Below are 14672 nucleotides of genomic sequence, written 5' to 3' on the forward strand. Positions count from 1 at the left end.
GAAGAAGAAGAAGAAGAAGAAGAAGAAGAAGAAGAAGAAGAAGAAGAAGAAGAAGAAGAAGAAGAAGAAGAAGAAGAAGAAGAAGAAGAAGAAGAAGAAGAAGAAGAAAAAGAAGAAGAAGAAGAAGAAGAAGAAGAGAAGAACAAGAAAAAGAAGTAAAAGAAGAAAAAGAAGAATAAGATGAGGGAGGGGGAGGAGGAGAAGGATGGGAAGAGGAAGACATGGGGAAGAATGTAAAAGAAGAATAAAAATTAAGAGGAAGAAGAAGAAGAAGAAGAAGAAGAAGAAGAAGAAGAAGAAGAAGAAGAAGAAGAAGAAGAAGAAGAAGAAGAAGAAGAAGAAAAAGAAGAATAAGCTGAGGGAGGGGGAGGAGGATAAGGATAGGAAGAGGAAGAGATGGGGAAGAATGTAAGAGAAGAATAAAAATTAAGAAGAAGAAAAAGAAAAAGAAGAAGAAGAAGAAGAAGAAGAAGAAGAAGAAGAAGAAGAAGAAGAAGAAGAAGAAGAAGAAGAAGAAGAAGAAGAAGAAGAAGAAGAAGAAGAAGAAGAAGAAGAAGAAGAAGAAGAAGAAGAAGAAGAAGAAGAAGAAGAAGAAGGAGGAGGAGGAGGAGGAGGATGGGGAGGAGCGGTCATAAAATTTATACACTAAAAAAAATATATTTAGAAATTTGATAAAGGTGGTATCTCTATGTTTTAAATTAGACAATCATCATTATAACATACAACATGAGGTGAATGGATATCAAAATAATATTGGTGAACCTTTTCCTCAAAACACTTTAGGGTAAATTTGGCTGGTATGGAAAAGTGTGAAAGAAAGGAGAAAAAAAGTTTACAATGACAAATTCATTTTATCTTTAGCAAAAGTGCACATTACGTTACTACTGCATTTGTTATTTCAGGATATGAGCTTTCACTCTTTTCACTTAATATCTAACTTTGGATTCAGTCACATGAAAATGTGTCATTTCCAATTAATCAAACCACAAATATGGTTTCTTCTATAATATATCATAATTTCAAAACGTTTGAAAGGACAAAACTGTATTCCTTTTAGCAGAAGTGTTTATCGTTTCACAACTGCATTAATTATTTTTACAACATGCGTTTTCATTCTCACCACTTCAGCCATAAAAATATCTTAACTTTAGAATTAGTCACACTAAACCACTTTTCTCTGAGTGGTCTGAGCCGATATAATTGAGAATTATGAAAGTTTTGAGTGGCAGGTCACCAGACAGTATGGAAATAAAATTGGATCAATTGTAAAAAAAAACCTATAAAATACAGCCCCACAAGTATATATAAATTTTCTATATACAATGAGATTACATATGTATGTCATAAATACATTATTATAAACACTCATCAAAACTATATACAATGTCATTAAATATCACGGTTTAAAAATCTATGTTAGAAAGTGGTAGCATCTTATAATTTATGCGAGCAATAAACATTTAATGGTTATTACAAATCATTAGAACATGTTGGTGATTTCTTTAAAAGATGCCAAATAAAATGCCACATCCAATTACAATGAATTTCATTTTGTTTAAATTCCATGTATGACTTTGCTTAATTCAACATTGTATTATATATTTAATCAAGTAAAAAAGATAAAAATACTTTTGGCCCATTTCCTTACAGAAATGATATATTTCTTCCTTGGCAAGGCAAATAAACGCACAGTCCAACTGGCAATATATGTTACTTCTAAACTACTCTATTATACCAATTAATGATTGGGCGACTGAGATGTTCATTATTTGAAGAAAAAAGGAAGGTAAATTATATGTTGATTTCAAATAAATACAACCAAATACTTGCTTATTTATATAATGACTACTTGGCCATGACATCGCATATTCGAAAACAATGGATCTTTTTGTTTTTAATTCTTAACTTATTCAAGCTAAATTCTAGACCCCACTTGTCATATAGCTAATATTGTTTTGGCGTGAAAAGTGTGAATATGCATTCTCTCTCTCTCTCTCTCTCTCTCTCTCTCTCTCTCTCTCTCTCTCTCTCTCTCTCTCTCTCTGATGTTTATTTAGTAATAATGGCTGCCTGAGAAATTTGTCGTTTGAAAATTGATGGATCAAAAAAAATATTAGAAGATCAAATCTATATATGAGAATATATTTTTACAACGATAATGTAAATAACGGATTTGTGTAAAATTGTTGAGCTTGTTATTTCTTTCTCAGATAAAAGAATTTATTTTTTATATTAACAATAATTTCTTCTCTAAGCATTAAGTATTAACATTATACATAAATATTTCAATATTAAATAAATGAAGTATCTATTCCTTTTGTGAATCGCTTATGTCATATTTGCACAACTGCCATAAAGTATAAAACAAATTCAAAATCACATTCCATTGAAACTCAACATATATGATATGATTATAAAGCACGAGATAATAAAACATGTACAAGAACATAATGCTATTGTGATGTAATTTTGTGTGAATAAGATACCAAACTGTATAACGATAGGAGAAATGAATGGTAGATGCATTATTATTAAAGCGCAACGTTGATGAGACGATTTCACTATCTGTATGACAAAGCCTATCCAACTACAAGATAATTGTAATACATATTCCTAAATGAAAATGTGTGAGTTGATGTCAGCCATATCATTATTGCTTTTTGAAAACGATGGGATATTTTAAAAATCAAAATTAAAACAATGCTTACTCATAAAAATTCATCATTGTTACCGCTATTTTCATATGATTGCGAATAAATTAAAAATTCTATCAAGCGTTACTTACGATGACATGTGACAAATGAAAAACAACATTACTCAATTAGGGTGTATAAGAAAATCAGTAGCACAAAGTCCTTTTCAACTACAAGTTAATATAAAATCTAAGAAAGAAATTTTAGAAATGGACTATGATTTTAATAATCTCTGGAAAAGAAAAAAAAAGATAACGCATTTGCTTATAAACAATGAGCAATTACATATCAATCCAGATAAATACATTCAAATTATTGTTTACTTTAATAATGATTGCTTGGTCGTAATATCAAATATTTGAAAACTTGATGGATCATATTTAAAGAAAAAGAAATCAAATTCTAGAATTTTAAAATACTCTTTTAACTTCATTTGTTATAAATCTATGACTGCTATAATAAAGAGTGAAATAAATTTTAAATTACTTGATATAAATGATGCAATAATAAAATATATTCCTATTAAAATTAACAATGATAAAAAAGTGTTGTCATGACAAAATTAAAAGGGCATTATCTATAGAACATTTTGCAAAATATTTATATATTTATAGTTAGGTAACATATCACACATTTTATACAAATGACAATAAAAGTTATAACATCAAATTTATAAAAGAAATAGAATAAACATTTTCAAAAAGAGTGAATTTTCTATTAATGTAAGGTAATGCCAACAAAAAAAAAAATACGAAATACCAGAATTTCAGTTTCTGTATATAATGATAACAAAAGCGTTTTTGAACCTGTTTTTAAAAAAAAACAAACTAACATATTTTGTCAACATGTGCATTTTAACTAAATACTAAAATATCAAGTTATCAAATTACTACGGCTGACTAAGCAATTTATTATTTGAATAACGATGAATATGAAATAAATTAAAACCATGTTTTATAAAAACTTAACGTATTATTAATATTTTGTAATAAGTGCATCACCCTTACCTTTCTTTTAAGAAAAACTATTATTACTTTTGTATCATTGCTAATAAATCAAAAGTTTATAGGCATCATGAAATTAAAAGGGTATTAGAATATATCTATAGAATGATATGTCAAGCGATCTGTGTAATGTTTAAACAGAGAGGTTTCTAGAAACAAATCACTTCTTTAAGTAGTAAGCATTTACGTGTACAGAAAAAATATACTCAAGCTAATCAATATTAAATAAATGAATTATTCTGTTTTTAAAAAGCTACTGTTATATTTGCATAAATGATGTTAAAGTATTAAATGAGTTTGAAATTACATTTCAATAAAATTAGACATTGATAAGACTTTAAAATATTAGACAATAAAACATAGGCAATGAATGATACATGAATAGGAGATTAAAATAAGGTAAAGTGAATGGTGGATGCAATGAAAGTACATTTATCAAAACTTTATACAAAATGAAAGCTATTTTATACAGTACGCGAGTCATTAACATTAAAATAGCCATTGAAAATTCTGCGACAGGAAAAAAATTTCTTTTAATTTTGATGAGATGACTTTTCTTAAGAAAATTATCTTTCTATCCAACTACAAAGTAATTGTAATAGATATTCCCATATGACATGTTGTGAGTTGATGAAATATTGTGAACAAAAAATTAAGATTAAAGAAAAATGACACAACACTGCAACTTGAAAAAATATGACAAAACAACTGAAAGTTTACCATATCTGAAGTTAAAGATTGGGCATTTAAATCTTATTAACGGTGAATGAAATTCTTTAAGTGCTTGAGTGTATAATAATATAGGCTTGACAAAAATTGGAAAGGACGCGATGAAAGGAGCAATGGTGATAAGAGTCACCATTGATGGTGAAAGAGGCAATGGTGACAAGAGTCACCATTGATGGTGAAAGAATCAATAGTGATAAGAGTCACCATTGATGGTGAAAGAGGCAATGGTGATAAGAGTCACCATTGATGGTGAAAGAGGCAATGGTGATGAGAGTCACCATTGATGGTGAAAGTGGCAATGGTGATAAGAGTCACCATTGATGGTGAAAGAGGCAATGGTGATGAGTCACCATTGATGGTGAAAGAGGCAATGGTGATAAGAGCCACCATTGATGGTGAAAGAGGCAATGGTGATAAGAGTCACCATTGATGGTGAAAAAGGCAATGGTGATAGGTCACCATTGATGGTGATAGAGGCAATGGTGATGATAGTCACCATTGATGGTGAAAGTGGCAATGGTGATAAGAGTCACCATTGATGGCTTGACTTGCTTGACTTGCTTGCCTTGCTTGTCTTGCTTGCCTTGCAAGGTGGCAGGGACGATAAAGCCACTTTAAATGATCATGGCGTTCTAAGAGTAATTTTCAGAGTCAGATCGGCAGAGATTGCACCAGCAGAGCTCAAGATGAAGAAAGTATTGTTGATATAAAAGTGATGGCAGGGATGTAGATGATGGAAGCAGCAGCAGTGACAATGATGGTGAAAATGGCAAGGCAGGTGACGTGATGATGGAAATCACTCCGGCAGGGCTATGGTGGTGAAGATGATGACGATGGGAGGCGATTCTGATGGCAATGGTTGTGTTGGGAGGTGATAGCTTTGGAAGGGATGATGGGAAGTAATGGTAGAGTCATAGGGGTTGTGATAGAAGAGACCATGATGTGAGGTTAGTGGTAATAAGTGAAAGCCATGGCTTGGCGAAAATGATAGAAGCAGGTTCAACAATAAAGATCCAGTAAATGGCACAGTTCCAAACCCAGGGTCAAGGTGACCCATCCAGAAAGAGTCAAACAAATCACATCCCTATCCCCGTCTTCAAGACAATTGTAAATCAACATTCTGCCCAAACACATTCGGGCTTCCTGTAGGCCTCCAGTCCGCCTACTGCACTTGGGTATGGACATGAAACACAAACAAATACACCCCCACCGGTCGAAGCACACTTATCTGTATTTCAAATCCATGCGAATGCCAACCACAATCATCTTGTCAACAAAGAACACGAATGTAACTCACCCGGCCCTAACCAGTTGGAATCAACTCAAACCCAAGTCCAGAACCACACCACCACCTTCACTTTATCACTGAATCTACCTCCAGCATCCTCATCCTCCCCACAACTTCCACCCACCACCACCTTCCTCGACGAACACAATCTCTACATCACAATCACTACAACCCCACCAATACCACCATCATCACTTCCTCCACCATTACCTCCCTTCACAACCATTGCCATCATCATCACTTCCCATCATCATCCCTTCACCACCACAACCCTCCCATCATGATTTCCATCATCCCGTCACCCAACAATGCCACCTTCACCAACAATGTCACTATTGTTGCTCCACCATCTACATCCCCATCATCACCTCGCCACCAACAACTCCTCCAACATCTTGATCACTGCCATTACAATCCCCGGGGCCCTCCAATATAACCCATCCCATTACTCCGCTGAATACCACAATCATTCTCCATGACCTCACCATCCCTGCTGGCCTCCGCCCCTACCGCCCACATATGGCCAATCTCGATTCCTGGAGCTTGATGATGTCAAATATCTGTAACAAAAAGTAACAGATCATAAAATGCAGGAAAAAAAAATCAGTTCTTTGACTTCACATCTAGTTCAACTTTTGTTGATTCTTGTCTAATCCTGGGGCTTTCTATCTTTCAAGATTTTCAAGGTTTGCTTCAACTAAGTCGTTAGTAGTCGTAGTATATACAAACTATTTTGCGAGAGAACTTGTCTTAGGTTATACATACTATTTTGTGAAAGGCCTAGTCTTAGTATATACATATTTTGTGAGAGGCCTAGTCTGAGTATATACATATTTTGTGAGAGGCCAAGTCTCAGTATATACATAATATTTTATAAAAGGCCTGTTCGTATAATAAACATAATCTTTTGTGAGAGGCCTAGTCTTAGTATTATAACCATACTATTTTGTGAGAGGCATATTTAACACCTACAATATGACATTGATTGATATCATTCATGGTGCACAAAAAAGATGATCAAAACACATATGAAAATATTTACCTCCTGTCTTAGTAGTAGTAGTAGTAGTAGTAGTAGTAGTAGTAGTAGTAGTAGTAGTAGTAGTAGTAGTAGTAGTAGTAGTAGTAGTAGTAGTAGTAGTAGTAGTAGTAGTAGTAGTTGTAGTGAGGATTATGTGGTAGCAGTGGTTGTATTTGTAGTGAAGATTATGTGTTGGTGCATGTAGTAGTAGTTGTAATGATGATGAGGTGGAGTTAATTGCATGTGTAGTAGTAGTAGTAGTAGTAGTAGTAGTAGTAGTAGTAGTAGTAGTAGTAGTGGTAGTAGTAGTAGTAGTAGTAGTGGTATGATGATGATGTGCTTGTGATTGTAGTTGTATTGGAAGTAGTGATAATGATGTGGAGGCGGTGGTTGTAGTAATAGCAGTGGTAGTGGTGTTGATGGTGGTGGCTGTAGCAGTAGTGATGACGATGTGGTGGTGGTGGTGGTTGTAAAGAGGAGGATGAGTGGCGGTGGTGGTTGTAGTAGTAGTGGTAGAAGTGTTGATGTGGCGGTGACGGTTGTAGTCGTACTGGTATCGATGATGTGATAGTTGTGGTTTCAGTGATGATGATGTTGTGGTTGTGGTAGTAGTGGTAGTGATGATAATGTGGTAGTAGTAGTGGTTGTAGTTGTGGTGATGTGCAGTGGTCGTGGTGTGGTGATGATATGGTGGTGGTTGTAATAGCGGTATTAGTAATGATGATGTGGTGGTAGTGATTGTAGTAAAAGTTGTAGGATGATGATCTGGAGGAGCTAATTGTAGTAACGATGGTAGTGATGATGATGTGATGGTGGTGGTGGTTGTAAGCAAAGTTTTATTAACGATAATGTGGTGGTGGTGGTTGTTGCAGTGGTGGTAATGATGTATAATGGTGGTTTTAGTAGTAATTGTGGTGATGATGTCATGGTGGTTGTAGTGGTAGTGGCAGTAGTGTTGATCTGGTGATGATAGATGTAGAAGCAGTGGTATTGATGATGATGAGTGGTGGTGATGATTGTAGTAGTAGTAGTAGTAGTGATTATGATGTTGATGATGATGATGATGATGTGGTGATGATAGTGGTAGGTATTCGTTGTGTTAGAATTAGTAGAAGAAGTAGACGTATTAGTAGTATTAGTATTAGTAGTAGTAGTAGGAGTAGTAGTAGTAGTAGCAGTAGTAGTAGTAGCAGTAGTAGTAGTAGTAGTAGTAGTAGTAGTAGTAGTAGTAGTAGTAGCAGTAGTAGTAGTAGTAGTAGTAGTAGTAGTAGTAGTAGTAGTAGTAGTAGTAGTAGTAGTAGTAGTAGTAGTAGTAGTAGTAGTCAGAGACGCCAACTTTAAATTTGGCTCACAGGAGTTTCAGACACCACTCGTAGGAATTTCAATGCCGAAAGAGGAATTTCCGCACACAAGAGAAAGGAATTGGAATGTTACATAAACACATTGCCAAATACAATCCCAAAGTTTCCTGTAGTATACTGGTGGTAGTGAGGATGATGTGGTGTTCGTGGTTGTAGTAATAGTGGTAGTGATGATGATATGGTGGTGGTGGTTGAAGTAGTAGTGGTAGTGATGATGATGTGGTGGTGGTGGTTGAAGTAGTAGCTTTAGTGATGATGATGTGGTGGTGGCATAGTGGTTGTAGTAGTTGTGGTCGTGATGTTGATGTTAGTGGTGATGGTGGTTGCAGTAATAGTGGTAGTGATGACGATGTGATAGTTTTTTTGGTTTTTTTTTTAGGGTTTTACAGCGCTTGCAACACATTAAGGTCATATCAGCGCCAGTAAAAAGGAAGAAAATGGGATAGTACAAAGTTCTAGAATTACGATAAAGCATCCAAGAAAAGGGAAGACAAAGGGGAATTGGTTCAAATAAGAAACAGGTGTAGATTCCAAAAGCACTCTATCAAAGTACTTAGTTTGAGATCACTAAAAGTCTCATCCAGATACAAGCACAGGTCCCCGCTAAGAGGAATACACTCAAATGTTTTACAAATCATATATAATATAAAGAAAGTATAATACAGTGCATAACAGAGAGATGATTTACAATGAAAAAAATATCATCTCCCAAAACTAACTATACATTCGACTGTTTCCCTCTCAGCCAGGGGATCTGGCCAGGACCAGGACAAAACCAAGTAATCTCATTCCAAGACAAAGACGGAAAGCATGTTGGAAAACAGATATAAGGGGATAGAAGACACAGTATGTACCCCCCCCCCCCCGATGATGTGATAGTGGTGGTTGTAGTAGTAGTGGTAGTGATGATGATGTGGTGGTGGTTGTAGTAGTAGTCGTGGTAGTGATGATAATGTAGTGGTTGTGGTTGTCGTAGTAGTAGTGGTAATGATGATGTGGTGATGGTGGTGGTTGCAGTAGTGTAGTGATGATGTGGTGGTGGTGGTTGTGTAGTAGAAGTGGTAATAATGATGTGGTGGTTGTAGTAGTAGTGGTAGTGATGATGTGGTGCTGGTGGTTGTAGTATTAGTGGTAGTAATGATGATGATGTTGCAGTGGTGGTTGTTGTCGTAGTAGTAGTTGTGATGATGATGTGGTGGTGGTAGTCGTAGCAGCAATGGTAGTGATGATGATGTGGTGGTGGTGGTGGTGGGGGTGGTTGTAGTAGTAGTGGTAGTGATGATGATGTGGTGGTGGTGGTTGTAGTACAAATGGTAGTGATGATGATGTGGTAGTGGTGGTTGTAGTAGTAGTGGTAGTGATGATGACGTGGTGGTGGTGGTTGTAGTACAAATGGTAGTGATGATGATGTGGTTGGTGGTGGTGGTTGTAGTAGTAGTTATAATGATGATGTCGTGGTGGTGGTTGTAGTAGTAGTGGTAGTGATGATGTGGTGGTGTGGTGGTGGTTGTAGTAGTAGTGGTAGTGATGATGATGTGGTGGTGGTGGTTGTAGTAGTAGTGATAATGATGATGTGGTGGTGGTGGTTGTAGTAGTAGTGGTAGTGATGGTGTGGTGGTGGTGGTTGTAGTAGCAGTGGTAATGATGATGTGGTGGTGGTTGTAGTAGTAGTGGTAGTTGCAGTGATGATGATGTGGTGGGGGTGGTTGAAGTAGTAGTGATAGTGATGATGTGGTGGTGGTGGTGGTGGTGGTGGTTGTAGTAGTAGTGGTAGTGATGATGAGGCGGTGGCGGTGGTGGTTGAAGTAGCAGTGGTAATGATTTTGTTGTGGTGGTTGTAGTAGTAGTGGTAATGATGATGTTGTGGTGGTTGTAGTAGTAGTGGTAGTGGTGGTGGTGGTGGTTGTAGTAGTAGTGATAATGATGATGTTGTGGTGGTTATAGTAGTAGTCGTGGTAGTGATGATAATGTAGTGGTGGTGGTTGTAGTAGTAGTAGTGGTAAAGATGATGGTGGTGGTGGTGGTGGTGGTTGTAGTAGTGGTAGTGATGATGTGGTGTTGGTGGTTGCAGTAGTAGAAGTGGTAATGATGATGTGGTGGTTGTGGTGGGGCTGGTGGTTGTAGTAGTAGTGGTAGTAATGATGATGATGTTGTAGTGGTGGTGGTTGTAGTGATGATAGTGTGGTGGTGGTAGTTGTAGTAGCAGTGGAAGTGATGATGATGTGGTGGTGGTGGTGGTTGTAGTAGTAGTGGTAGTGGTGATGATGATGTGGTTGTGGTGGTTGTAGTAGCAGTGGTAGTGATGATGATGTAGTGGTGGTGGTTGTAGTAGTAGTAGTGGTAAAGATGATGTGGTGGTGGTGGTGGTGGTGGTTGTAGTAGTGGTAGTGATGATGTGGTGTTGGTGGTTGCAGTAGTAGAAGTGGTAATGATGATGTGGTGGTTGTGGTGGGCTGGTGGTTGTAGTAGATGGTAGTAATGATGATGATGTTGTAGTGGTGGTGGTTGTAGTGATGATAGTGTGGTGGTGGTAGTTGTAGTAGCAGTGGAAGTGATGATGATGTGGTGGTGGTGGTGGTTGTAGTAGTAGTGGTAGTGGTGATGATGATGTGGTTGTGGTGGTTGTAGTAGTAGTAGTAGTGGTGGTAGTGATGAAGATGAGGTGGTGGTGCTGTTTGTAGTAGCAGTGGTAGTGATGATGATGTGGTGGTGGTTGTTGTAGTGGTGGTATAGACGATGATGTGGTGGTGATGGTGGTTGTAGTACAAATGGTAGTGATGATGATGTGGTAGTAGTAGTAGTGGTAGTGATGGTGTGGTGGTGGTGGTGGTTGTAGTAGCAGTGGTAATGATGATGTGGTGGTGGTGGTTTTAGTAGTAGTGACGATGGTTGCAATATTAGTGGCAGTGATGATGATGAAGTGTTTGGAGGGGGGGGGTATCCTTGGAACAAATTGACCTCAGCGGAATTTGATGGAAGTTGCCCGGGAACCGAAATTTTTGGCTCCAGACCGGAGTTTTTTTCCGGTGAGACCGGAGTTTTGGCATCACTGATTAGTAGTAGTAGAAGTAGTATTAGAGATTAGTAGTAGTAGTAGTAGTAGTAGTAGTAATGGTGGTGGTGCTTGTAGTAGTGGTAGTATGTTCGTTTTTAAGGGTTTTACGGCGCTTGCCACACATTTAAGTAATATCAGCGCCAGTAAAAAGGAAGAAAGTAGGATAGTAAAAATTACAATCAAAGTACCCAAGAAAAAGGAAGACAGAAGAGATCAAATGGGGAACAGATGTAGATGTAGAGCCCACTATCAATGTACTTAGTTTGAGATCACCTAAATGTCTCATCCTGACACAAGCACAGGTCCCCACTAAGAGGAACAGAGAGAGAGAGAGAGAGAGAGAGAGAGAGAGAGAGAGAGAGAGAGAGAGAGAGAGAGAGAGAGAGGAAGAAAGTGAGGGAGACAGAGAGAGGGAGAGTGAGAAAGAAGACCAACAGAAATTCCTACCTCAAGGAGAAGGCTCCAGTCCTCTGAAGAATACACAATCCAATCCTGTCCATCCTTGAGAAAATAATAATAAACATTTTTGTTTATGTTGTGATCGAAGAAGTTATTTTTTGAAAGAAATGCAGTCTCACGACTAACGTTCAGATCATCTTTACATTCATCCCAATAGCTCAACTGGTTAACTACTAAAACAATGTGACAAGTTCTGTTCCCCTGTTGAGCCTCAAAAGCTAACTTCTAAATGAAGACATAGCACAAGGCTATTAATCGTGCAGCACAGATAGATCGACACTTATGAGAGTTTATACTTTTATCAACATCAAACCAAACTCCTGATTATTTCATTATATAACATTAGTAAAAAAAGAATTCTACTACTATAACTATAAGCAATTTTACTTTGTAGTCGTCAGCTAAATGACGAGCAAATATTTTACAGTAAGGATAGAGACTGGTGGGCCAGTTTTATTAATTTCATCACTTGTGAACTCTTTAAAACCATGTTTGTGGCAGGATACATTGATCTTTATCACTGTTTCAGTTTCAGTTGGGTGGGGAAGTGTGGCTCAGTGGTACAGTCTATCTTTAGAGACTTGTCAGTCAGAAGCCCTGCACACAGCTTGTATTAAACTCAAAATTAGTAATCATTATTGCTGTAACCTTTGAGTTTTGATTGATATTTAATACCTTGAGCAATTGAAATATATTTTAGTCTATGCGTTTTCTTTGAACTTGAAGTTTAAGCACTCTTGTCAGTGCTTTCCAAACGATGGATTCAATATGAGTTTCATATCACGGGACTTTTGTTTTTTTTTCACTATTTAATTATTGATCACCAATATTTTACAGTTCACAGCTGTTTGTGTCCTCATATTTAAATCTTTTTAATTTAGCCATTCCTTATCTATTTAATTAGTTGATGTTTAGCAAGAATAATTATCGAATTATCAAAATGTCCTTTCCATACAACGCCTTCACCAGTTAACTAAGCCAACAGAGAGACAGACAAAAAAAGAGATAGAGAGAGACAGAGAGATACAGAAAGTTTGAGAGAGAGAGGGGGGAGCGAGAGAGAGAGAGAGAGAGAGAGAGAGAGAGAGAGAGAGAGAGAGAGAGAGAGAGAGAGAGAGAGAGAGAGAACTGAATGGAATACTTACCTCAAGATTGGATCTCCATTACGAATACAATCTTTTGAAGAATACACAATGTAATTCTGTATCTTCATGCCGTCCTGTAGTGAATTTAAAAAAAAAACAAAGATGTATTTCTTGATTATGTTTTGAATTTGTAAACAGATAAATGAGCAAAGAAATTATGTTTTGAAAGATATGCAGTCTTGCACCTAATGATAATAGTAACTAATAATTTTTTGACCTCGCCAACTAAAAACAAAAAATCAAACTCTTGAAAATGAAATATCAAGAGAAAAATTGTCACTTCTGTAAATACCTCATGTTGGTTAATGCTGAAGGCAATCTAAGGTGGAATACTGGAATCTATAATTTCAGTTTGTGAAACTCTTTGTTGTGGATTCCAAACAATGGATGAGAAAATGGTGAGATCGGAGTCTAACAAAACAGTCATAGATTTGATTTGTCCATTCTACAATTCCCGTATATATATATATATATATATATATATATATATATATATATATATATATATATATATATATATATATATATATATATATATATATAATGCCCTTCCACCACGACATCATAAGATATTGTCGCCTAGGCATTCCACAAAGGAATATAGATAATCCATCAAACAGGATGTCTGATGTCAACAGGAATCACCCATGTTGTCCATGTGAGCTAATTGGGGGTTAACAATCTTGCTCAAAGAAAAAAAAACGTAAGTGCCTGAAGCGGGTCACAGTGCAATGCTTTAACCACTCGGCCACTTCGCCCCCCCATATATATTTCATATTTGACAAAGACACGAAAGAATATACAGACTGAGATAACAGCTTATGTGATAGAGCTGTTCATCTCTTTAAACAATGAGGCGTTCTGGTTTCTCAATTAGATAAGACTAGTGTGATTTGTAGATTAATTGCTCAATCTTAATTTTCTTAGACGTACTGACCAAAGGCGATATAGTGGTCAGTACTCACCTTTAAAATTGCTTTCCATGTATTGACCCTAATAGTGATCTTGATTTAGGAGAAAAATGTCCTTAATCTCATATTATTACCTGTCACACAAACTAACCGTAGGGCCATTCCATATCAAGTGAACCAAATTTTCGAAAATTGGGAACCACACTCCTTTTGATTTTCCTCAAACTTGATTGAAGATACTTATGAGACTTGAAGAAAGCCAAATTTTCAGTTCATAATATGGACATTTTAATTTTTGACACTTTGTTTAAATTTTGTCTCAAAACGTGTCAAAACCAAATTTGCTTGCTGTTCCATTTTTTATTAATCAAGCTAAATCTCTCAAATTTGGTAATCCTGTACAACTTTTGAAAGAAAATGGAAATTTCCTTCAACTTTTGGAATTATCTGCTCTTGAAAATAGCTCAGAGTATATATTTTTTTCTTGACTTTAGTGGTTCATTTTTGGTCATTGATGATGTGAATCTCAATACATAACATATGGTCCAACATAAAATAGCAAAAATATGGGTCTGGTACTCTAATTTTCCAAACAATAATTCATAGCATAATGCGATGCTCAACAAAATCGCAAATTTTCGCCAACTTCAAGGCTCAAATCAATCAAATTGTCGGCTGGGATTTTTTTCAAAGTTTGATATATTGAGCAGATACACTATTTCTATAATTAAAATGGTGCTGATTGAAGCTCGAAGAGAAAAATAACGGTAAGTATTGAATTGTAAGCTTCAATTTATTAGACAGTACCTGTCTTCGTCTAATAAATTGATGCTTACAATTGAATACTTATCGTTATTTCACTATTTCTATAAGCACATGAAAGCTTTCCTTGTATTTTGAGGTGCTTCATTGTAAAAATCACCTGCAAAGAATCTCAGTTCTTAAAATACAAAGGGGCATAACTCAGTTAATTATTTTGACCTCCAATATTGACTCATATTACACA

At 36.2% G+C, this 14672-nt stretch overlaps 1 long non-coding RNA gene across 1 annotated transcript; it reads right to left on the reverse strand.

Annotated features, from left to right (window-relative positions):
* Positions 1 to 6233: 6233 nt before the first annotated feature.
* LOC144972130 (uncharacterized) lies at positions 6234 to 12810 on the reverse strand. The gene is made up of 3 exons (XR_013645281.1): positions 12756 to 12810; positions 11599 to 11652; positions 6234 to 6274 (listed from the first exon to the last, which is right to left on the reverse strand). It is a non-coding gene; the product is annotated as an uncharacterized LOC144972130 (long non-coding RNA).
* Between the last annotated feature and the right edge of the window lie 1862 nt (positions 12811 to 14672).

This window comes from Berghia stephanieae, chromosome 4, assembly GCF_034508935.2.
Source record: "Berghia stephanieae isolate SIO BIC M18660-M18661 chromosome 4, UCSD_Bste_1.3, whole genome shotgun sequence".
Classification (NCBI taxonomy): Eukaryota; Metazoa; Mollusca; class Gastropoda; order Nudibranchia; family Aeolidiidae; genus Berghia; species Berghia stephanieae.